Below are 23,633 nucleotides of genomic sequence, written 5' to 3'. Positions count from 1 at the left end.
ACCTGAATTGTAAACAATACTCCAAGTGGGATCGCACCAGAGTTTTGTACAATTGCAACATGACCTCATGGCTCTGAAACTCAATCCCTCTACCAATAAAAGCTACCACAACGTAAACCTTCTTACCAACCCTATCAACCAGGGTGCCAACTTTCAGGGATGTATGTACATGGACACTGAGATCTCTCTGCTCATCTACATGACCAGGAATCTTATCATAGCCCAGTACTTTGTATTCCTGTTACTCCTTTCAAAGTGAATCACCTCACACTTTTCTGCATTAAACTCCATTTGCCACCTCTCAGCTTATCTATGTCCCTCTGTAACCTGCAACATCCTTCGGCACTATCCACAACCCCACTGACCTTAGTGTCATCTGCACATTTATTAACCCATCCTTCTACGCCCTCATCCAGGATATATATGCCGGGATGATAAATCCTATCTCTTATCATCCTTTCCAACACTTTATCCAAAACTGAAGTAAGACTCACTGGTCTATAATTACCAGGGTTGTCTCTACTCCCCTTCTTGAACATAAGGACAACATTTGCTATCCTCCAGTCTTCTGGTTCTATTCCTGTAGACTATGAAGACATAAAGACCAAAGCCAAAGGCTCTGCAATCTCCTCCCTAACTTCCCAGAGAACCCTAGGATAAATCCCATCTGGCCCAGGGGACTTACCTATTTTCACACTTTCCAGCATTGCTAACCTGTCCTCCTTGTGAACCGCAATCCCGTGTAGTCTAGTAGCCTGTATCACAGTATTTTCCTCAACAGCATTGTCTTTTTCCTGTGTGAATACCAGTTAAAAATATTCATTTAACACTTCCCCTATCTCCTCGGACTCCACATACAACTTCCTATTACTGTCCTTGACTGGCTATAATCTTACTCTAGTCATTCTTTTATTCCTGACATACCTATAGAAAGCTTTCGGGTTTTTCTTTATCCTACCTGCCAAAGACTTCTTATGTCCTCTCTTGGCTCTTCTTAGCTCTCTCTTTAGGTCTTTCTTGACTAACTTGTAACACTCAAGTGCCCTAACTGAGTCTTCATATCTCATCCTAACATAAGCCTCCTTCTTCCTCTTAACAAGACATTCAACTTCCTTAGTAAACCACAGTTCCTGTGTTCGACCACTTCCTCCCTGCCTGACAAGTACAAACTTATTAAGGACACACAGTAGCTGTTCCTTGAACAAATTCCACATTTCAATTGTGCCCATCCTCTGCAGTTTCCTTCCCCACCCTATGCATCCTAAATTTTGCCGAATCGCATCATAATTGCCTTTCCCCCAAGCTATAATTCTTGCCCTGTGTTATATACTTATCCCTTTCCATTGTTAAAGTAAACATAACTCAATTGTGGTCACTATCACCAAAGTGGCCACCTACCTCCAAATCTACCACCTGGCTGGGTTCATTACCCAGTACCAAATCCAATGTGGCCTCGCCTCTTGTTGGCCTGTCTACATACTTTTGTAAGGAAACCATCCTGCACATCTTGGACAAAAACTGACCCATCTAAAGTACTCGAGCTATGGCATTTCCAGTTAATATTTGGAAAGTTAATGTCCCATAACAACTACCTTGTTATTTTTGCTCCTGTGCAGAATCATCTTTGCTATCCTTTCCTCTACATCGCTGGAACTTTTTTAAGGCTGATAGGAAACTCACAACAGGAGCGCTTGTACACTCGTCACCTCTCATCCTTCTTCGTTCCAATGAGAAAAGCCCTAGCTCCCTCAACCTTTCTTCATAAGACATGCCCTCCAATCCAGGCAGCATCCTCTGCAAACTTTCAAAAGCTTCCACATCCTTCCCATAATGAGGCAATTAGAACTGAAAACAATATTCCAAGTGTAGTCTAACCAGGGCTTAACATAGCTGCAGCATAACCTCACGGCTCTTAAACTCAATCCCTCTGCTAATGAAAGCCAACACACCATACGGCTCCTTAATGACCCGATCAACTTGGGTGCAACTTTGAGGGATCTATCGTGTTCAAGTCTCACCTGCAGCAGGGAGGCATGATAACATGTCGATTAAAAATCCTTACCCAGAGGAACTCCAGCAGGGATGGCCTGGAGCTGAGATGACTGACCTTCAACAGGCATAACCATCTTCCTATGTGCATCGTCCTCCATATCCAGAAACACTTGAGATGATTGCGGAAGGCATTACATGCAAACAAGTCTTCGTCTTTTAATAGGACATTTCATTGGCGAAGAGTTGTCACTGGGGTTCTCTGATCTCAGAATTCTTTCTAACCTGGAAATAATGGCGATTTGTGGCTTCTTTCTGGGAATTCTGCTGGCCATAGAATACTTGCAGTGTGGAAGGAGGCCAGTCGGCCCACTGACCCTCCGAAGAGCATCCCACTTCGGACCCACCCTGCAATCCTATCCTTGTAACACCACATTTCCCAAAGGCTAATCCACCTAACCTGCATATCCCTGGACACTACAAGGTGATTTCCCATGGCCAATCCATCAAATCTGCACATCTTTGGACTGTGGGAGGAAACCAGGGGCATCCAGAGGAAACCCTCTCAGTCAAGGGGAGAATTTGCAAACTCCCACAGACAGTCGCATGAGGCTGGAATCGAACCTGGCAGTCTGTACCCCTAAATCTGCTATTACAATAGAATTTGGGGGGAACCTCATAGAAATTGCTGACAAACATTTTCATTAACATTTTTAACCCTTGAACTTACCCTTGAATTTAAATCCCTCTGTGGTTTAGGCTGTTATCCCGTGGAACCTTCTCCAGCTCTACAAGCCAGCCCTGTTTCTCTCCCTCTGGGATCTTTGCCTCCTCTTGTCTCCCTGTTCATTACAGCCCTTACTGCTGACCAGTTGAAGCTCTCTAGATCCCTACACATATCGTCTCTTCTTTTCAGAACTTCCAGAAAATTCCGCTCTCTGTCAAAGCATTCTAATCTTCCTAAACTCTTCGTCCTCAATTTGGTGTCCTCTTTTTTCCCTCACATTAAAGTGTGAAGACTCTTCAAACGTTTCCTTATTTGAATGGCTGAAATAAATGTGTTATTATTGCTCTTAATTCACCATAGCAGTTTTGACACTGGAAAAGTTTAAGATTTTAACAAATTTATGGTATCGTTCAATGTGTCTACCAACGCTTCCTCCTGGTTGGATATCAGGTTTTTCAAAACATTTATATACCATTGTTAATTATTAAAATGCATCATTCCTAAATTATTCAAAGCCAGCATTACAAGTGTCAAAAACAAGTAAAATTGACTGTGTTATTTGAATAAACCCTCACGAATAAACACAGCTGAAGTCCCCACAATATCTCACCACTGGGCTGTTGAAAAACACTAGCCAATGAGGTCTTTATTGAAGTGAATTGAACTCGCTTTATTGTCACATGTACTCACATGTGTACAGTGAAAGGTTTACAAGTCGCCACTTACACTACCATCTTAGATACAAGGTACCTAGGTACAGACTCTTCAGTACAAGTTCTTAGGGAAAAAAGGAAAAACAAAGAAATAAGAAGTTCAGCATTATGGATCATAGGAATAAATTAGAAAATAGTAAAATTAAAAGTTCAGAACAATTCATGAGGGCCATGATTAGAATAAATAGAGAAAATCTTTTCCCTGGGTTGGAGGAATCCATAGGGCATGGGTTTAGAGTGAAAGGAGAAAGATTTATAAGGGACCTAAGGGGCAATTTTTTCATGCGTGTATGGAATGAGCTGCCAGAGGAAGTGGTGGAGACTGGTACAATGTTGAAACTTTATTGCTGGAACAGCACAGCAGGTCAGGCAGCATCCAGGGAACAGGAAATTCGACGTTTTGGGCACAGGCCCTTCTTCAGGAATGAGCAGAGAGTGTTCAGCAGGAGAAGATAAAAGGTAGGGAGGAGGGACTTGGAGGAGGGGAGTTGGAAATGTGATAGGTGGAAAGAGGTCAAGGTGAGGGTGATAGGTCGGAGTAGGATGGAGGCGGAGAGGTCAAGAAGAAGACTGCAGGTCAGGAAGGCGGTGCCGGGCTGGAGGGATCCGGCTGAGACAAGGTGGGGGGAGGGGGGATGAAGAAACTGGTGAAGTCCAAGTTCATCCCCTGCGGTTGGAGGGTTCCCAGTCGGAAGATAAGACGCTCCTCCTCCGACCGTCGGGTTGTTGTGGTTTGGCGGTGGATGAGTCCAATGACCTGCATATCCTCGGTGGAGTGGGAGGGGGAGTTGAAATGCTGTGCCACAGGTTGGTTGGGTTGGTTCGTCCGGGTGGCCCAGAGGTGCTCTCTGAATCGCTCCGCAAGTAGGCGGCCTGTCTCCCCAATATAGAGGAGGCCACACCGGCTGCAGCGGATGCAGTAGATGATGTGGGTGGAGGTGCAGGTGAATCTGTGGCGGATATGGAAGTTTCCCTTGGGGCCTTGGAGAGAAGTGAGGGGGGAGGTGTGGGCGCAAGTGTTGCACCTCCTGCGGTTGCAAGGGAAGGTGCCGGGAGTGGAGGTTGGATCGGTGGGGGGTGTGGATCTGACAAGGGAGTCGCGGAGGGAGTGGTCTCTACGGAAAGCTGATAGGGGAGGGGAGGGAAATATATCCTTGGTGCTGGGGTCTGTTTGGAGGTGGCGGAAGTGACGGCGGATGATGCGCTGTACATGGAGATTGGTGGGGTGGTAGGTGAGAACCAGTGGGGTTCTGTCCTGGTGGCGGTTGGAGGGGCGGGGCTCAAGGGCAGAGGAGCGGGAAGTGGAGGAGATGCGGTGGAGGGCACCGTCGACCACGTCGGGGGGGAAATTGCGGTCCTTGAAGAAGGAGGCCATCTGTGTTGTACGTATTTTGAACTGGTCCTCCTGAGAGCAGATGCGGCGGAGACGAAGGAATTGGGAGAATGGGATGGCGTTTTTACAGGGGGCAGGATGGGAGGAGGTGTAGTCCAGGTAGCTGTGGGAGTCGGTTGGTTTGTAGTAGATGTCCGTGTTGATTCGGTCGCCTGAGATAGAAACAGAAAGGTCTAGGAAGGGGAGGGAGGAGTCCGAGACTGTCCAGGTGAATTTGAGGTCGGGGTGGAAGGTGTTAGTGTAGTGGATGAACTGTTCAACCTCCTCGTGGGAGCACGAGGTAGCGCCGATACAGTCATCAATGTAGCGAAGAAAAAGATGGGGGGTGGGGCCAGTGTAGTTGCGGAAGATGGATTGTTCCACATACCCTACGAAGAGGCAGGCATAGCTGGGGCCCATGCGGGTGCCCATGGCTACTCCTTTTGTTTGGAGAAAGTGGGAGGATTGGAAAGAAAAGTTGTTCAGGGTGAGGACCAGTTCGGTCAGTCGAAGGAGGGTGTCGGTGGAAGGGTACTGGGTGGTACGGCGGGAAAGGAAGAAGCGGAGTGCTTTGAGTCCTTCGTGATGGGGGATGGAGGTGTACAGGGATTGGATGTCCATGGTGAAGATGAGGTGTTGGGGACCGGGGAAGCGGAAATCCTGGAGGAGGTGGAGGGCGTGGGTGGTGTCACGAACGTAGGTGGGGAGTTCTTGGACTAATGGGGACAGGACCGTGTCGAGGTATGCCGAGATGAGTTCGGTGGGGCAGGAGCAGGCTGAGACGATGGGTCGTCCGGGGCAGTCAGGTTTGTGGATTTTGGGCAGGAGGTAGAAACGGGCGGTGCGGGATTGTGGGACTATGAGGTTGGAGGCGGTGGATGGGAGGTCCCCTGAGGTGATGAGGTTATGGACGGTCTGGGAGATGATGGTTTGGTGGTGGGGGGTGGGGTCATGGTCAAGGGGACGGTAGGAGGAGGTATCTGCGAGCTGGCGTTTGGCCTCAGCGGTGTAAAGGTCAGTGCGCCAAACTACTACTGCGCCTCGCTTGTCAGCTGGTTTGATGGTGAGGTTGGGGTTGGAACGGAGGGAGTGGAGGGCTGCGCGTTCCGAGGGTGAGAGGTTGGAGTGGGTGGGAGGGGTGGGGGAGTTCAGGTAGCGGTTAATATCGCGGCGGCAGTTTGCTATGAAGAGGTCGAGGGCAGGTAGGAGGCCAGCACGGGGTGTCCAGGTGGACGGGGTGTGTTGGAGGTGGGAGAAGGGGTCGTCAGAGGGTGGGCGAGAGTCTTGATTGAAGAAGAAGGCACGGAGGCGAAGGCGGCGGAAGAATTGTTCGATGTCACTCCGTGTATTGAATTCATTGACCCGAGAACGTGTGGGAACGAAGGTGAGACCTCTGCTGAGGACTGATCTCTCATCCTCAGAGAGGGGCAGGTCCGGAGGGATGATGAACACACGGCAGGGCGGGGAGCTAGGACCTGGTGTGGGACTGGAGCTGGATGCGGGGGCGGGGTTAGGCCTGGGGGCGGGGACAGAGGTCGGCGTGGGGGCGGAGTTGGACATGGTGATGGAGATCGGCGTGGGGGCGGGGTTAGGCGCGGTGACGGAACTCGGCCGGGGGGCGGAGTTAGGCGTGAGACTGGTACAATTACAACATTTAAAAAGCATCTGGATGGGTATATGAATAGGAAGGGTTTTGAGGGATATGGGCCGGGTGCTGGCAAATGAGACTAGATTAGGTTAAGATATCTGGTCGGCATGGACAAGTTGGATTGAAGGGTCTGTTTCCGTTCTGTACAGCTGTGTGACTCAATGACTCTAATGGTGCTTCCATCACAGACCACGCTGACTCCTACCCTCCAGTCCACACTGGGCCTTGACTCCACACCACCCTTGAAGTTCTTGAGGCTGGTAGTCTCTGGAATCACCTCAAAAGTCCACTCTTTAAGGATCCTGGGAAGAATCCACAAAAATGCCTCTTTGACAATGTGTTACTTTTCCATTTGCTTTATGAAGCTTGAGTCAAAAGTATGTGGTGGTTAGCACTGGAGTCAAAAGATTTGTTTCTCTTCAAGTTTTTCTGGCATAGCTGTACTGTGTCCAATTCTGGGCTTAAGATCAGTGTGGTGGAGAGATTTGCAAGAATGGATCCAGAGATGAGGAGCTTCAGTTGTGGGGATAAATTCAGGAAGATGGAACTGTTCTCCTAGGAGATGGTTCAGAAGGCGTTGTTCTGGACCAGACCAGATTCCCTCAAAACAGTTTAAGCAAGTAGCCTGGACCCTATCTTTTTCTTATCTTAAAATTAACTTTGAAGTGACTATTCCAGATGTGAAATAACTGGTCAAACATTAAGCAAAACACAATTTATTTAAACAAATTGTTAAATTGCAGACAAACGAAAGTGGAATTTGGAATAACATAACTATACTAAGACTTAACAGAATAATAGATGCAGTCCCAATTACTAACCAACTGTTCCAATATTCCCATCAATACACCTTTTGGCAAAAAGGCAAATTCAGACACAGATTCTTACACACTGTTCACTCATCCAGGAGGGAACAGCATCAAGAGAGGTTTCAGAGAGAACAGCAGCTATGAATCATTCATTGAAGCTTCCAAATGTTCTGAGACCCCAAACAGCTTCTGATGTTACTGAAAAAAACCCCCCAAAAGCAAGAAACCTGGATCTGTGGGAGCTGGCCACACCTATACAAACTTTCCTCAGCTGTTTAATTCACTTGCCTTCAGTCGCCAGTTCACTACCTCTGCCTTACAACCTCTCTTCAAAACAACCCAGGACAAAGTAACCTTTTTAAAATGACAGCATTGTCACAGGGTTTGTTAAGAGATATTCAAAGTCATGAGGTGTCTGCACCAAGTTGATAGAGAGATGCTGTTCCCCTCGGGAAAAGGGTTAAGGATCAGAGGATGCAGATCTAAGGTATTTGGCAAAAGGACTATTGGTGGACTACATGGGAAGGAACATTTTTACTCGGTGTGTGGTTAGGCTCTGGAATGCTCTCCTCACAGTGTTTTCAAGGCACATATAATTGTGGCTTTCAAAAGGGAATGGGATAAATAATTGAAGGGCAAAAAGAATTGAGCATTGAATCTTCTTGGCCCATATGCCTCAACTAAGGATTGCCTTTAACCCCTGAATTCTTGAATGATTTCCCAGGAGACCCATAACTTTCACAAGTCTACTTTCTTCAGCATTGATGGGATATTTTATTGGTCCAGAACTTGGCTTAAATGATTTTCAAAAGCACGCGTTTTGTCTCCAAAGAATCACCAGTCCCTGAGCTCACATCAAGCTGATGCATATGCAAACAACCAATCTAAACAATTATTTCCTTTGATCTGTAAATATCACGTGAAAAACACACTGAGAGCGGTAGATTTGTTTGTCTGATTTGTTGGCGATTGGGACTCCCGTACTGGAACTGGTTTAATCTTAACTGCTGGACAACGTGCTGATGGATTGTTCCCAGAAGATTCCATCAATGCTGTCAGTGCATTCACTCAACAGATTTTTCATGTGAGTTACAGTTGTATTTCCTCAAGAGCCAAGTCGCTGTTTCTTTTGAAAATTCAGATGAATGCATGTTTCTGTTTTGTTATTTTTATATGACCAATACAGATCGAGTTCCTTCTCATCTTCAGCCAGTCTTGTCCAGTCTCACGAGGGAATTAGATACTTTGGTTTTTGTGTCTCAAGCACCAACTAGATCTAATGAATATTCCGCGTGGTGATTCAGTATTCATGACCTCCTTTCCCCTCCTAGTGCTTCTCCCTCTCCCTTTAATTAGTCACAGGAGTCTGCCAAATCTATCAGAAAACAGCTTTGATTTAACACTGAGATAATCTCCTCCAGTTGATGGCATTATCAAAATTGAATATAAAGACTCTTAGAGAACGAGTATTCTCTCCAAGAGTCAAAAGCCACAATATTAAATAATTCACATGAGAATCTTTAAACATGCATATGAAGGTACAAAATATTGCTTCCAGATCAAAATAACCAAGGAAACAAAGTTGGCCAACCTCAAAATCAGGAGAAAGTGAGGATTGCAGATGCTGGAGACCAGAGTTGAAAAATGTGGTGCTGGAAAAGCGCAGCAGGCCAGGCAGCATCTGAGGAGCAGGAGAATCGACGTTTCGGGCATAAGTCTGAAGAAGGGCTCATGCCCGAAGCGCCGATTCTCCTGCTCCCCAGATGCTGCCTGGCCTGCTGCGCTTTTCCAATCTCAAAATCAAGCAGGTTGATTAATCGATTTTCAGGTTGAATCTCAATGAATATCTCAAAATCTATACAACAGGGAGTATTGGAAAACAAGAACTCATGTTTATGAACCCTATCAAAACGCAAGATAGTTTTGTACAGATCTCCCTACATTCGTCATTACCCTTCGTCTTTTGTTCATGTTGTAGAGCGCACTCATGGAGATAAAATCCAAAGACTAAGATAGACCTTCTCAACCACTCACCAGCACATGGGAGGCTCAGTAATATCCTGTACAGACGACACTGTCAATACCCTCTTGATTATGTTGATGAATTGTAGTTGATTTAAGTGAACTGGGAAAAAAGGAACTTTTCTCCTTTTTCCTGAAGCCAAAGATTGATTTGACACAATTATATTCTATTGTAAGCGGGTCTTGTGCACATCAGAAAATCACTGGTAAGTTTAAGAGATCCTCAGTAGATGCAACGGTATGGCAGGATCTCTGTTCTGACCACGTCACCCCATCTATTGCAGTGACCGGAAACCATTGATGAGACCATATCCAATAGGGAAGAGAGCTCTGATATATAAGTGCGTTTTAATGGCTATTAACACATCACAGCTTGTGGGATCTTGCTATGTGAGAATTGGGACTGTAGTTCATACATTATAAATGCAACAATGTGAGAAAAATGAACTGGAGAGGTTCAAATGTGTTTGGGATATCCTGGGATTATGATAGAGCTTATTTAAATTCAATTTTTCTGGTGGTGTCTTTGTGCTCCTGCTGATGTAAGGAATTCAAGCTCTTTTTGATCGTATTTAAGGGAAAAACCTCTGTATAAGCTGAAAGAAAGCCCCCTCCGACCCTCCACCCAACACACCAAACTTTTCTATCTTCTGCCCGATGAAGGAGAGTATAACTGGGGTGGGAAGGGTCTTTGATTATGTTCCCGAGGCAGTGGGAAGTGTAAACGGAGTCGGTGGAAGGAAGGCTGGTTTTCGTGATGGACTGGGCAACATTCACAATTCTCTGTAATTTCTTGCAATCTTAGGCAGAGCAGTTGCTGTACTAAGCTGATATCTCTAAAAATTAGTACGAGTCATTGTGGACATGCCGAACCTCGTCAGCCCTCCGAGGACATAGAGGCATTGGTGTGCTTCCTTGAATGTAGCATCAACTTGGATGGATCAGGACAGATTGTGAGTGATATCTATTCCTAGAAACTTGAAGCTCTCAACCATCTCCAATCGGGGGAGTGTCCCCCACTCTGCTTCTTCAAGTTGATGACTAGCTCCTTCGTTTTGCTGACAATGAGGGAGAGACTGTTGCCTTTACACCATGCCACTAAGCTGTCTATCTCTTTCCTGTACTCTGTCTCATCACGGTTTAAGATCCGACCCACTAGTGTGCTGTCACCAGCAAACTTGTAACTGGGGTTAGACTTGATTTTGGCCACAGGATCATGAGCGTATAAGGAGCATAGTAAGGGGTTGAGTTTGCAGGGTTATGGGGCACTGGTGTTGAGGATTATCATGGATTATCAGGTTGTCTATCCTTACTAATTACGGTCTATGGGTCAGAAAGTTGAGGCTCCAGTTACATAGGGGAGAGCAGAGTCCTCAGTCTTGGAGAATGGAGATGAGTTTTGTTGTAATTATGGTGTTGAAGGTGGAGAGAAAGCCAATCAACAGAAATCTGACGTGGGCACCCTTGTTATCCAAATGTTCCAGGGATGAGAGTGGGGCCAGGGAGATGGCAACCGCTATGGACCTATTCTGAGTGAATTGTAGTGGGAGTGGACCAAGGCAATCTGGGACTTAGTCTCAGTCAAGATAGCAACAGCAGATTTGGATGACCTCAGTTTGACAGAGGATAGAATATGAGAGACACACCTTAGAGGGTAGGAGGGATAGTCAAGTCTAGAGGTAAAAAAGGTATTAATGAAGGTTTTAGTAGAGGAGTTTACTCTGTATCAAACAATGTATTCTCCTTGAATTGGCTGCCAATTGATCCTGTGCTGGAGTTTTTCAGAATTACCTGGTTAGACATAGGCCATCCCTCCTTGATGTAAAATGCTGTGTGAAAAAAAGCCTCATCGTGAACATTTTCTTTGTGTTATTTCAAGAGTGACGCTGAGTAGGGATTGGAGCTGGTTGCACATGGAAGCTAGAAGCTTCCATGAGACACAAAAGCTCCTTGGTGTGGCTTTAGTTTGCTGGCTGGAATTTTTTTAGAGGTTACTATGAAAGAGGAACATCCAAAGTTGGGTGTTTGGTCTGTAAAATGGAAATGCGTGTGTGGTGATCAGTGGATTGGTGCAAGTCAAAACCACTTTGGCCTTTCGATTTCAATGTGACCACCTCTCAAGCCTGACAGATATATCAACGTTAAATTATGTGAAGGCTTAAAAATTAACTTGTCGGCAAAATGCGTTTTTTTTTTCTGCTCACATTAGCCATGCAGCTGTAGAGAAAGGTGAACAGTGAAGGCAACTAATTTACTCGACCTCATTCATTATTGGAGACAAGCACGGAAACAGATTGCTCAGGCATTATGCTCATGAGCAGCTGTCAGAAACTTATCACCACGGGTTGGAGATGAAGTAAAGAGAGCATCGCAAGGTGGGTAATGAATGTGTTCGCTAAAGAGTGACGCTGTTATGTTTGGCACATCCAGCACGCTTTACAGTTCCCATCTTTAGAGCTTTTTTCAAACACTGAAACACCTTTGGGTGCCTTGTTAGGATGAGCCCTCAGGTCTATGCTGTACTGGCAGCTACCTCTGCTCTCCCAGGGGCAGTGGGGGTGGGTGGTAGTTAGGGGTGAGGGGCTGCTCTTCTGCTCCTGAGGCCTTAGTGCCTGGGGAGACTCGTTGCTAACACTGCATTCAGCAGGTCTTCCTGAAGGAAAGTAATGCTGGGCTCTTACCCACTCCCAGCCATCATTCGCATTTCATTCCACCCATTATTCATCATTGTTTTCCAAATGTTATATCCACATATTAAAAATATTATTGTACTGATAGATTGAAAGGTTAGAGTGCTAGTATCACATTTACCTCATTTTACCTTTCTATTTTCCAACATTCCTTTTCCTCTTCTTTCTCTGTGTATGTGTGTGTCTCTGTGCATGTGTGCATCTGTCTGTGCATTTGTGTGTGTCTCTGTGCATGTGTGCATCTGTCTGTGCATTTGTGTGTGTCTCTGTGCATGTGTTGTGTCTGCATGTCTTGTGTTTATCAGTCTGTGTGTGTCTGTTTGTGTCTTTGTGTGTATCCGTATATATTTGTGTGTATGTGTGTGCCTGCTGGTGTGGAGAAAGTGAGGACTGAGGATGTTGGAGATTAGAGTCGAGAGTGTGATGCTGGAAAATCATAGCAGATCAGGCAGCATCCGAGGAGCAGGAGAGTCGACATTTCAGGCATAAGCCCTTCATTTCGGCAGCACGGTGGCTGAGTAGTTAGCACTGCTGCCTCACAGCGCCAGGGACCCGGGTTTGATTCCCGCCTCAGGCAACTGTCTGTGTGGAGTTTGCACATTCTCCCCGTGTCTGCGTGGGTTTCCTTTGGGTGCTCCAGTTTCCTCCCACAATCTAAAGATGTGCAGATCAAGTGAATTGGCCACGCTAAATTACACATAGTGTTAGGTGCATTAGTCAGGGATAAATATGTGTGTGAATGGGTCTGGGTGGGTTACTCTTTGGAGGGTCAGTGTGGACTTGTTGGGATGAAGGGCCTGTTTCCGCACTGTAGGGAATCTAATCTAACCTGACGGTGTATCTGTCTGTATGTGTGTGTTTGTTTGTTTGTGTGTGTCTGTCGGTGTGTCTGTATGTATTTGTGTATGTGTGTGTCTGTCAGTACATGCCTGTGAATGTGTGCGTGTCTGTATGTGCTTGTGAATGAGTGTGTCTGTCTGTATGCCTGACTGTACATGTCTGTGTATGTGTGTGTCTGTCTGTATGTGCCTGTGTGTGTTTGTCTGTATGTGTACATGTGTCTGTCTGTATGTGCCTGTATGTGTGTGTTTGTCTATATGCGTACATACGTCTGTCTGTACGTGCCTGTGTATGTGTGTGTTTGTCTGTGTGTATGTGTGTGTCTGTCTATATGTGCCTGTGTATGTGTGTGTTTGTCTGTATGTGTATGTGTGTCGTTGTGTTTGTCTGTGTGAATGTGTGTGCCTGTCCGTGCGTCTATCTGTACGTGCCTGTGTATGTGTGTGATTGTCTGTGTGTCCATGTGTTCTCTGTATGTTTGTCTGTTTAGATGTGTGCGTGTCTATGTGTGAATAGTGGTAGGCTGGGGTAGTGCAGTGGCCCCATGTATCTCAAATTTATAATCATGGAATGTATGTGCTGAGTTCTTGGTATTTTAGGAAGTGCAATTAGCTCCAGACTCTGACTTGTTCATTCCACATGTATTTCATCATGCCCGTTGTTCTGTTTCCTTCAGCATGTTGTAATTTGAGCTGCGGGTACTCGGTGGCATTCATTCATACTGCGTGAGGAAGGACAGAGTTCACATTGTTTCAGTTACGCTGTTTCTTTGAGAAAGGAAATCAGGAAGCAGGAGAGATGGTTTAGAAGAATCCACAGCAAACTGCTCTGGTTTCATGAGTGTGTATTTCGACAATTTATCAGTTTGTAAGGAGAACTGAATCATGGAAGACCAGCGCAGGTGAACAGAAGGTGAATGCTGAGCTGCTGATCAGAAGGCACCTAGTGATGAGTGCAGCTAGTAAACACTCTTGGTGGATTTTCTCAACGTAGTTTCTATTTACGCAGTGGAATGTGGTGTAATATAATGGGGACAGTCAGAGATTTGAGGGGAGGTGTAGTGTAAGCAGTAAGCCTGGCTATGGGACACGCTACTGGGATGGTATATATCACAGGAAGTGCTGAAATCTCACATCATCTTGCTTTGCCCTCCAGACTATGTAGCAGGGTGAAGCTATCCTGAGATAGTTCTGTGGGAACAGTGAATGTTTCCCTCACCTCAGCAGACTGTGTAAGTATTCTTAGCAGTAAGACAAGACCAGGAATATAAGATTTAGAACCTAGGCTTGATTCCTGCTCTTACCTGATCAAGGAAGACATTTTTAATAAATACACATATGTTCAGACATGTTATGACACACCTCCGGAGCAGGTGAGTGTTGAACCCTGGCCTTCAGATTCTGAGATAGGGACAATGTCCCAGTGCCAAAAAAACTTCTTTGGCAAATATTGATTATGGTAACTAAGTGCGGCACCTATCAATCTTTATTGGAACCAAGTAGCATATCGTTGCTGATATACATTAAGGTAGTAACTCTTTTCATTTCAATTCTCTGGTGTTGAGGTAAACACTTACTATAATGTGTGCATACAGAGGGACTTTCCTTCACATTGAAACCTCTTCTGGAAATGCCTGAAATTCCCACTGTAGGCAGTTAAGAGTCAACCACATTGCTGTGGGTCTGGAGTCACATGTAAGCCAAACCAGATAGCAGTTTCCTTCCTTAAAGGACATTAGTGAACCAGATGGGATTTTCCCGACAATGGTTTCATGGTCATCATTAGGCTCTTATTTCCCGAATCTTATTGAATTCAAATTCCGTGAGGATGGGTCTATGGATTTAGCCTGGATCAGTCCAGCGATAATATTACTCGGCTGTCACCTCTCCATTCCTCAGAGCTGTTACCATCCCAAGCTGATGGTGTCACTGGACAAATCACATCCCAGAATGAAACGTTGCTTGATAGGTACTTATTTAATTAATGTGGTGGCTGGTCACTGAAACATATTAGCATGGCACTGTTCTTTAACAATAGAATGTAGTTTTATTTTGCGAAAGAGAATATAAATGAGAAAAGGTGTGTGCACATTTGTGCTGATATTTTCAGTCAGCAAGACCTTAACCATTACAAAAACGTTTCAGGTTGTTTCCCAACATGATCTGTTACAGAGACTCAAATCCAGAGAAATTATGCTCCCATCTGAACCCTTTACATTTCTAACTAGTTGACTTCTTTCATTTATCTTTCTTGAACTGTAAACACAATTGTACACTTCTCCTCTGAGATTGCTGGATTTCACAGTTCTGATGGTGTAGGCTTTCCAATTCTAACAATGCGGAGCTAATGGCCTACTGGTGTTATTGCTAGACTGTCAAACCAGAGACCCAGGTAATGTTCTGAGGATCTGGCTTCGAATCTTGCCATAGTAGATGGTGAAATCTGAATTAAAAGTCCAGTGATGACCATGAAGCCAATGTCGATTGTTGGGAAAAACCCGTCTGGTTCACCAATATCCTTGAAGGAAGGAAATCTTACCTGGTCTGGACTAAATGTGATTCCAGATCCATAGCAATGTGGTTAACTCTTAACTGCCATCTGGGCAGTTAGGGATAGGGGGTAAATGCTGTCCTAGCCAGTGATGCCTGCAGCCTGTGAATGAAGAAGAAAATAACGAAGAAAAACTGGGGTTTTCTGTCCCAAAAGTTCCTAGTGTTGGAAACTTCACAAACTGGAGAAAACACTGATGATCCAGTGTCTGGTTTAATCTGTACTGAACAGAACAAACTCCTGCTAGAAGGGAAACTAAACGTGCTGTTGAATTCAACTGAATTCTTCTCAGGTAAAAACAATGACTGCAGGTGCTGGAAACCAGATTTTGGATTAGTGGTGCTGGAAGTGCACAGCAGTTCAGGCAGCAACTGAACTCTGAGTCCTCTGTCCTGAGCCCAAAACAAAACTAAAGACTAAATGCATTTACGTTGCCTATCATAAATCCGAAAATGTAAAACATCATATTCTATTAATTTCCAGGTGTTCTGTCTAAACCTCCTTTGCAGTCACATGTCTCCTTGGAACTGATGCATTTATGTCGCTGTTCCAAAATGACTTTCTGAACTATTATTTGAAATAAAATTCAATGGATCAACCAATGTCAAATGCTTTACTTGTTAAAATAATCCAAATGCCAAAAATGATATATGTTATTGTCATGTATATTTTACACACCTATCCCCACTGAATTTGCAGAGTGTAGTTTTGCTGCTATGTTTCCTACATCATAGTAACCACTGTGTTTCAAAGTACTTCATTGGCTGTTGTTATGATCCCAGCTGATGGTAATGCTGGACAAATCAGATCTCAGAGCGAAAGCTGTCTTGAAAATCCCTACGTTTTATTTTTGTGGTTTGATTACCATGGCTGTTAGTTAATAAGCATGCTTACTTTGATGAATCCCATAGAAAATCCCAGATGGCCTCCTTCTTCAAAGACAGCAATTTCCCCTCCCACGTGGACAACAATGCCCTCCAGCTCATCTCCTCCATTTCCCTCACCTCTGCCCTTGAACCTCACCCCACCCAGTGCGACAAGGACAGAACCCCTCCGGTCCTCACCTTCCACCCCACCAACATCCATATACATCGTATCATCCTCTGCCACTTCCGCCACTTACAAACAGATCCCACCACGAGGGATATATTTCTCTCCCCAGCCTAACAACATTTTGGAGAGACCCTCCGCGACTCCCTTGTCAGATCCATGCTCCCATTTCCCTTGCCACCACAGAAAGTGCAAAACCTACGCCCACACCACTCCCTTCACCACCATCCAAGGCCTCAAAGGGTCCTTCCACACCTGACAGAAATTTACCTGTACCTCCATAAATGTCACCAATTGTATCCATTGCACTCGATGTGGTCTCCTCTACATCGGGGAGACAGAACACCAACTTGTGGATTGTTACAGAGAACATCTCTGGGACACCCGCACTCACTTACCCCACCGCCCCGTGGCTGAACACTTCAACTCCCCCTCCACTCTGCCAAGGGCATACCGGTCCTGGGCCTCCCTCATCGCCATACCCTAACCACCAGATGCCTGGAGGAAGAACGCCTCATCTTCCACCTTGAGACCCTGCAACCACACAGGATAAGTGTGTATTTCACCAGTTTCCTCATTTCCCCTCCTCCACCTTATCTCAGTCCCAAGGCTCCAACCCGGCACCACCCTCTTGACCTGGCCATTGTCTTTCCTATCTATCTGCTCTGGCCACCTCTCCGACCCTATCGCCTTCTCTCTCACCTTCATCTACCTATCACATTCCCAGCTACCTTCCCCCCAGTTTATCTGTCAGCACTCCTGATCCACAAGCCTCATTCCTGATGAAGAGCTTATGCCCAAAACATCGATACCCCTGTTCCATGGATGCTGCCTGACCTGCTGTGCTTTTCCAGCAGACCTTTCGTCTTGCATCCTGTACTCAAAATCTCGCTCATATCACAACTTATATCGATGCTGTAAATATCAGTTTCAAAACTGGCATTCGATGCTCACATTGCTCCTTTATCTTTGTGACTGAAAGGCGGAGTATACAAAAGCTGCCAGATTCATTCAGATTTTAAGTTAGTTAAAGTGTACACTGACAAGAATCAGAAGCAGACATCTCAGCCTCGATTTTCACCCTAATGGCCAAGCAGAAACTGTGACTTGTTCCCTCCAGTCTCAGTTCCCCACCCGGTGTTAAAGTTGATGCTTTTGGTTTAGTTTAGAACTGAATTGATATGTCTTTCAATGACCATAAATATTTGATTAACATCACTGTCTTGCTATAGGAAGGATATTATTAAATTGGAGGGGGTTCTGAAGAGATTTACCAGGATGTTACTAGGAATGGAGAGTCTGGGTGACCTTATAAGTGACTCCAGTAGGAGAACTGGGCTTGGGATGGAGCCAGAATCTGGCTGTAGCTGTATCCAAAATATTTTGCTTGGTAAAGTTTACCAAGATTTGTTCCTTTGTTGATTATTTGATGGTGTATGAAATTTGAACCAAAGAATGTACAGTATGAACATTTTCGTATTTACAATTCTCTAAATATTTTTGCATCAAAAGTTTACTCTTTTGTTTCTGCATGATATTAAATTGGCAATTTTATTTTGTAGGCAAAAATGAGGACTGCAGATGCTGGAAACCAGAGTTTAGATTAGAATGGTGCTGGAAAAACACAGCAGGTCAGGCAGCATCCGAGGAGCAGGAAAATCGACGTTTTGGGGAAAAGATTAGATTCCCTACAGTGTGGAAACAGGCCCTTTGGCCCAACAAGTCCACACCGACCCTCCGAAGAGCAACCCACCCAGACCCATTCCCATACATTTACCCCTTCACCTAACACTACGGGCAATTTAGCATGGCCAATTCACCTAACCTGCACATGTTTGGACTGTGGGAGGAAACCCACACAGACACAGGAAGAACATGCAAACTCCACACAGACAGTTGCCTGAGGCGGGAATTGAACCTGGGTCGCTGGCGCTGTGAGGCAGCAGTGCTAACCACTGTGCCACCCAAAAGCCCTTGATCAAGAATGGAATCAGGAATTTTGTTTTGTACGCAGGCAATCCAGTGGAACACAAGAAGTCATTATATTCTGTCCTTTGTTTTCAGACTTTTTTTTAACCCTTTTTAAAAATCCATATCACTGCAGAGATTGTTTTCTTTAGTGTTGTGTATTTGTGTGTTATGTTTTAAGAAGAGCTGATTCTGGAATGCAGCAGAGATGTTAACCAGTGTGGTCACTTATTTTAAGAGTAAGATTTATGTTATAATAAATGGATTATTTTGAGTCCATTAAAGAAGCCTGATGAAATGACTTTTTTTTATCCTGGGTTGTGGTACTAAATAAAAAGGATCTGACCACTTTAGTGATTGAATCAACATTTACACCAATAGGGCACCTGGTAATGAGGTTGGATTACCAGTGCATTCCTCTGGCCACAGACATAAAACCAGAGATCATTGTGACATGTGCATTTTATCATGAATAGTGCAATTAGTGATCTGAAGACAGTATGGTTCCCTTCAGAGCGTGTAGAAAGGTATCAGATTTAATTCACAGATGATTCTGCCACAGAAGGAAATCACACGGTTCTGTGAAAATAAAGTATTCGTAGCATCTGTACTCGAGCAAATGTTGCATTGTTGCAAAAGTAAAGGATAGAAACAAAGACAGATTTATAGATTTTTATGGTCCCACAGGACACTGAATTAAGTCTATGATTCTTGCATATGCGTCAACTTCCTCATTTTGTAATTGCACTGATCTTCATGTACTGAATATTTTAATATTGTAGCAATGTAGCTATTTTCTCTCTATTAATACTGAATTACCATTTTAAAGTAAAGTGCATTCACTTTGTTTGGGGTTGCGGGTTTACTCCTGTTTGTTATTAATCTCAGCCGTTAGTCAATATATTTAAGTGATGCACATTATGGTTTCTCAAAGACTTGGAATACGGAACAAAGATTATAGTAGGAATGGGACAGACCTTTGTACTCTCGATGCTGGGATACTCTCACCATTGTACCCTTGGTTTTGTGTATAAAGGTTCATAAGTGTGGGATGGACAGTGTTGTGCAGAGGTAATTCACTGGTGTAATATCTGAGTGAACGGTTTAAATTGGATGTATTTTCATCTTGTATTATTTTGTGTATAGAGGCTAAGGGGTGATCTAATTGAGGGGGTTAAGATAATTGAATGACTTCATAGGGTAGAGTAAAAATGTTTCTCCTGATTGGAGAGTGCAGCAAAGAGGCAGGGGACAAAGAAATAAAAAACACCCAGGAAATTATAATTGCCTCAGTTCAGGGATTGACTCTGAGTTGGAGTGCAAAAGAAATGAAAAAATGAGGTGGGGAGGGTTAAGATGAGGAGCAGAAACTTAAAATTAGAAGTGGGCTTTTCTGCAAATAGAAAGTGCTGGAAATATTCAGTAAGTTTGGCAAGTTTGATGATAAATCATGCAGTGAACTATGAACACTGTTTTTCTCTCTTTGCAGATGCAGTCTGATCCATTGAGCATTGCCAACAAGCTTAGCAGAAAAGCAAAGTTCTGCAGTTTTTCAAAATTTTCCAAATTCCAAAATATGCAGAATTTTGCTTTTATTATAAAGAATAAGATTCACACAAAAGGCAGTGCAAGGTCAGAATAACGTCCCTCAATAATACTGTAGGGATTGGGATGTGGGGGAGGGTGGGTGTGGGGATGGGAGTGGTGGGGGGTGAGGACGATGTGGAAGATAGGTGTGTGGAGGGAGGAATGCTGTGAGGATGGGTGTACGGAGGGAGGGAGGCTGTGGGGATGGGTGTGTGGAGGGAGGGAGGCTGTGGGGATGGGTGTGTGGAGGGAGGAGGGAGGGTGTGGTGATGGAGGTGTGGGGGGAGGGAGGCTGTGGTGATGGGGGTGTGAGGGGAGGGAGGCTGTGGGGATGGGTGTGTGGAGGGAGGGAGGCTGTGGGGATGGGTGTGTGGAGGGAGGAGGGAGGGTGTGGTGATGGGGGTGTGGGGGGAGGGAGGCTGTGGTGATGGGGGTGTGAGGGGAGGGAGTCTGTGGGGATGGGTGTGTGGAGGGAGGAAGGAGGGTGTGGTGATGGGGGTGTGGGGGGAGGGAGTCTGTGGGGATCGGTGTGTGGAGGAAGGGAGGCTGTGGGGATGGGTGTGTGGAGGAAGGGAGGCTGTGGGGATGGGTGTGCGGAGGGAGGGAGGCTGTGGGGATGGGTGTGCGGAGGGAGGGAGGCTGTGGGGATGGGTGTGTGGAGGGAGGAGGGAGGCTGTGGTGATGGGGGTGTGAGGGGAGGGAGGCTGTGGGGATGGGAGTGTGGGGGGAGGGAGGCTGTGGGGATGGGGGTGTTTGGGGAGGGAGGCTGTTGGGATGGGGATGTGGGAAGGGAGACTGTGGGGTTGGGGGTGTGGGAGAGGGAAGCTGTGGGGATGGGGGTGGGGGGTGAATATTGCTGTAAGGATTAGGGTGTGGGAGAGGGAAGCTGTGGGGATGGGGGTGGGGGTGAAGATTGCTGTAAGGATTGGGGTGTGAGGGGAGGGAGGCTGTGGGGATGGGGGTGTGAGGGGAGGGAGGCTGTGGGGATAGGGGTGTGAGGGGAGGGAGGCTGTGGGGATGGGAGTGTGGGGGGCGGGAGGCTGTGGGGATGGGGGTGTGAGGGGAGGGAGGCTGTGGGGATGGGGGTGTGGGGGGAGGGAGGCTGTGGGAATGGGAGTGTGGGGGGAGGGAGGCTGTGGGGTTGGGCGTGTGGGAGAGGGAAGCTGTGGGGATGGGGGTTGGGGGGTGAAGATTGCTGTAAGGATTGGGGTGTGAGGAGAGGGAAGCTGTGGGGATGGGGGTGGGGGGGGGGGTGAAGATTGCTGTCAGGATTGGGGTGTGAGGAGAGGAAAGTAGCAAAATAACTAACAAGTAGCAAAGACTAGGACCCAAAGGCACAGTCTCAGAGTGAAGGGACGACCCTTTAGAACTGAGATGAGGCGAAGTTTCTTCAGTCAGAGGGTGGTGTCTCTGTGGAACTCTTTGCCTCAGAGAACTGTGGAGGCCAAGTCATTGAGTTTATTTATGACAGAGAAAGACAGGTTTTTGATTATTAAGGGAATCAAGATGTACAGGGAGAAAGCAGGCAAATGGAGTTGAGAAAATTATCAGCCATGATGAAATGGTAGAGCAGACCTGATGGACTAAATGGCCTAAATTTGCTCCTATACCTTCTGAAGTTATGATCTTATGTTCTCAGTGTCAGGGTTAGAATCCCTTGAGGCGGCAGTGACTTGCATATTAAGGGGCTTACTGTTTGTTGATGACCTTATTGACATGCAGCTTCCTATCCCAGCATGCACTGTGAGCTAACCAGACATGGCAAATTCACGACATGAGAACCAGAGCCAACACCTGGTGACCCCTCAGGCTCAATGGTCACTCCAAAGGACGTTCATGTTGGACATGAGGCACCAGCGTCTCAGGACACACTCCACTGGTGCCAACCCCATGCACATGGTAATGATGCACGTTGGCATCTGACGTGTGCCAGTCTCTCAGAACCCTAATGGCACATCTCCAATCCACTCACAGGACACTTCTGCTCTTCAATGCTGCACTTTGGCTCTACCAGTTCTTCTCATTGTAACGCTGTAGCAAGGACACTGTGCACTCAGGGACACACACCCAGCTCCTGGACTGGACCAGGCTGTATCTCCAGTCTGTGTATTTGTTCACTCACTCTGAGCCTACCTGTAAGCTCACTACCATTCCTACCTTACCTGGCCCTGCCTTTCAGTGTCTGTCCCTCAGACAGAGATAGCAGGCTGACAGTCCCACTGCATTATTGTGCAGTAAGTCAAGGGTAACCTCCAATACCAGTCCAGGGGCTCAGGCATGGTCTGTTAGCCAGTGTGGGTGGTCAGAGTCAGAGTCGCCTCCACAGGATGGGTGAGGAGCTGAATGTCAGACAACCCAAGACCCATCATGACTCCTTCTGCCCTGTTGTGGGCTGTTTTCCTCTTAGGGTGAGAGAGGAGCAGATATTACAGGGGATGAAAGTGGGTAGTACAGCCCTTTGTGGCTGACTGACCGTGTTCGCGATCCTGGACTGGAATCAGTGGCTGGCATTGGCTTACTGTGCCAGGATCCCCTGATGAAAGGCCATCTCCCTTTACCTAACTGAAGACCGCTGACAGTCATGATAGACTTCCTGGTTTTGTGGCTGTGCTATAGCAGTACTGTCAGCCTGGTACTGAAGGGGGAAGGTGCAGAAAGGTTAAGACAAGGTAGGAATGTTGTGAGAATGCACATTGGCTCAGAGTGTGTAAGTGTTAAGGGAGCAAACAAAGGGGCTGGAGATACAGCTTGGTCCAGTCTGGAAGCTAGGTGTGTGTCCCTGAGTGCACAGTCTCCTTGCTGCAGTGTTACAATGAGAGTTGCTGGTCCAGCACGCAGTGTGGTGAATCAGAAATACACCATTAAGGGATCTTACAGACCAGCAAATGTTGAATGCCAATGGCTATGGTTGAGGGGAGCATGAGGATGGTATCTTGAGATGTAGGTGTACCCCAGTCTACACGGAGGACCTTCACAGACCTCCTAACAGCAAGCTGAAGTCACTAGGTGACTTCTGGATCAGAAAATCCTCGCTGTCTAGTTTACTCACAGCAGAATGCTTTATGTTAATAAGGTGTGATCTGCAGTTAATAACAAAAACAAATACAGAAATTGCTGGAGAAATTCAGTTCTGAAGAAGGGTCAGAAACAGAAACTCCAGCTCTGAGGAAGGGTTGTTGAACTCGAAATGTTAACTCTGTTTCTCTTTCCACACAGGCTTCCAGCCCAGCTCCAGCAATTTCTGGTTTTGTTTTTGATTCAGATTTCCACCATCTGCAGTCCTTTCATTATTTTTAATGCAGTTAATAGAGCCAATTATAAGTAGAAATCCCCCTTAACAGGCTACTCACTACTACTTAGTGAGAAACTTGCGTTGATGCCTAGAACTTAGTTAAAAGATGCAGCAAGTTACTGAGAGCCTTCTCCTGTATTCCATTACTTTGCCAATATCGTTCAGGCCCCTATAAGATTTCACTTAATTACTTTCCAATAGTAGCAATCTTCCCATGATTTATTACTCCATCTCTCCACAAAATAGGCAGCATTGTGAAACATCGCAAACATTTTTCCAACCAGCAAAATTAATTGTGCTCAAATAATGAAATGAATGCATTGATTTGGTTTACAGAAAATTATTCAATCCATCTGGGAAACTGTGACATATATCG

General features: G+C 45.8%; 2 long non-coding RNA genes across 3 annotated transcripts in view; both read left to right on the top strand.

Annotated features, from left to right (window-relative positions):
* The window catches only part of LOC122541879 (uncharacterized), a 370,918-nt gene that overhangs the window by 202,735 nt on the left and 144,550 nt on the right, over nucleotides 1–23,633 (top strand). The window contains exon 1 of one of the 2 annotated variants that reach the window (XR_006309699.2): nucleotides 8,278–8,342. The exons of the other annotated variant lie outside the window; for it this stretch is intronic. This is a non-coding gene — a long non-coding RNA (uncharacterized LOC122541879). Of the gene's footprint in view, nucleotides 1–8,277; nucleotides 8,343–23,633 lie in introns of those variants that run through there. 2 annotated transcript variants of the gene reach the window in all.
* Nucleotides 13,622–15,969, top strand: LOC148137437 (uncharacterized). Its single transcript, XR_015754276.1, has 3 exons — nucleotides 13,622–13,722; nucleotides 13,966–14,041; nucleotides 15,844–15,969. It is a non-coding gene; the product is annotated as an uncharacterized LOC148137437 (long non-coding RNA).

The sequence above is a fragment of the Chiloscyllium plagiosum genome, unplaced genomic scaffold (assembly GCF_037043375.1).
Source record: "Chiloscyllium plagiosum isolate Xiang-an unplaced genomic scaffold, Cpla_swu_hap1 HiC_scaffold_43, whole genome shotgun sequence".
Lineage (NCBI taxonomy): Eukaryota > Metazoa > Chordata > Chondrichthyes > Orectolobiformes > Hemiscylliidae > Chiloscyllium > Chiloscyllium plagiosum.
This window is presented reverse-complemented; position numbering and strand designations above follow the sequence as displayed.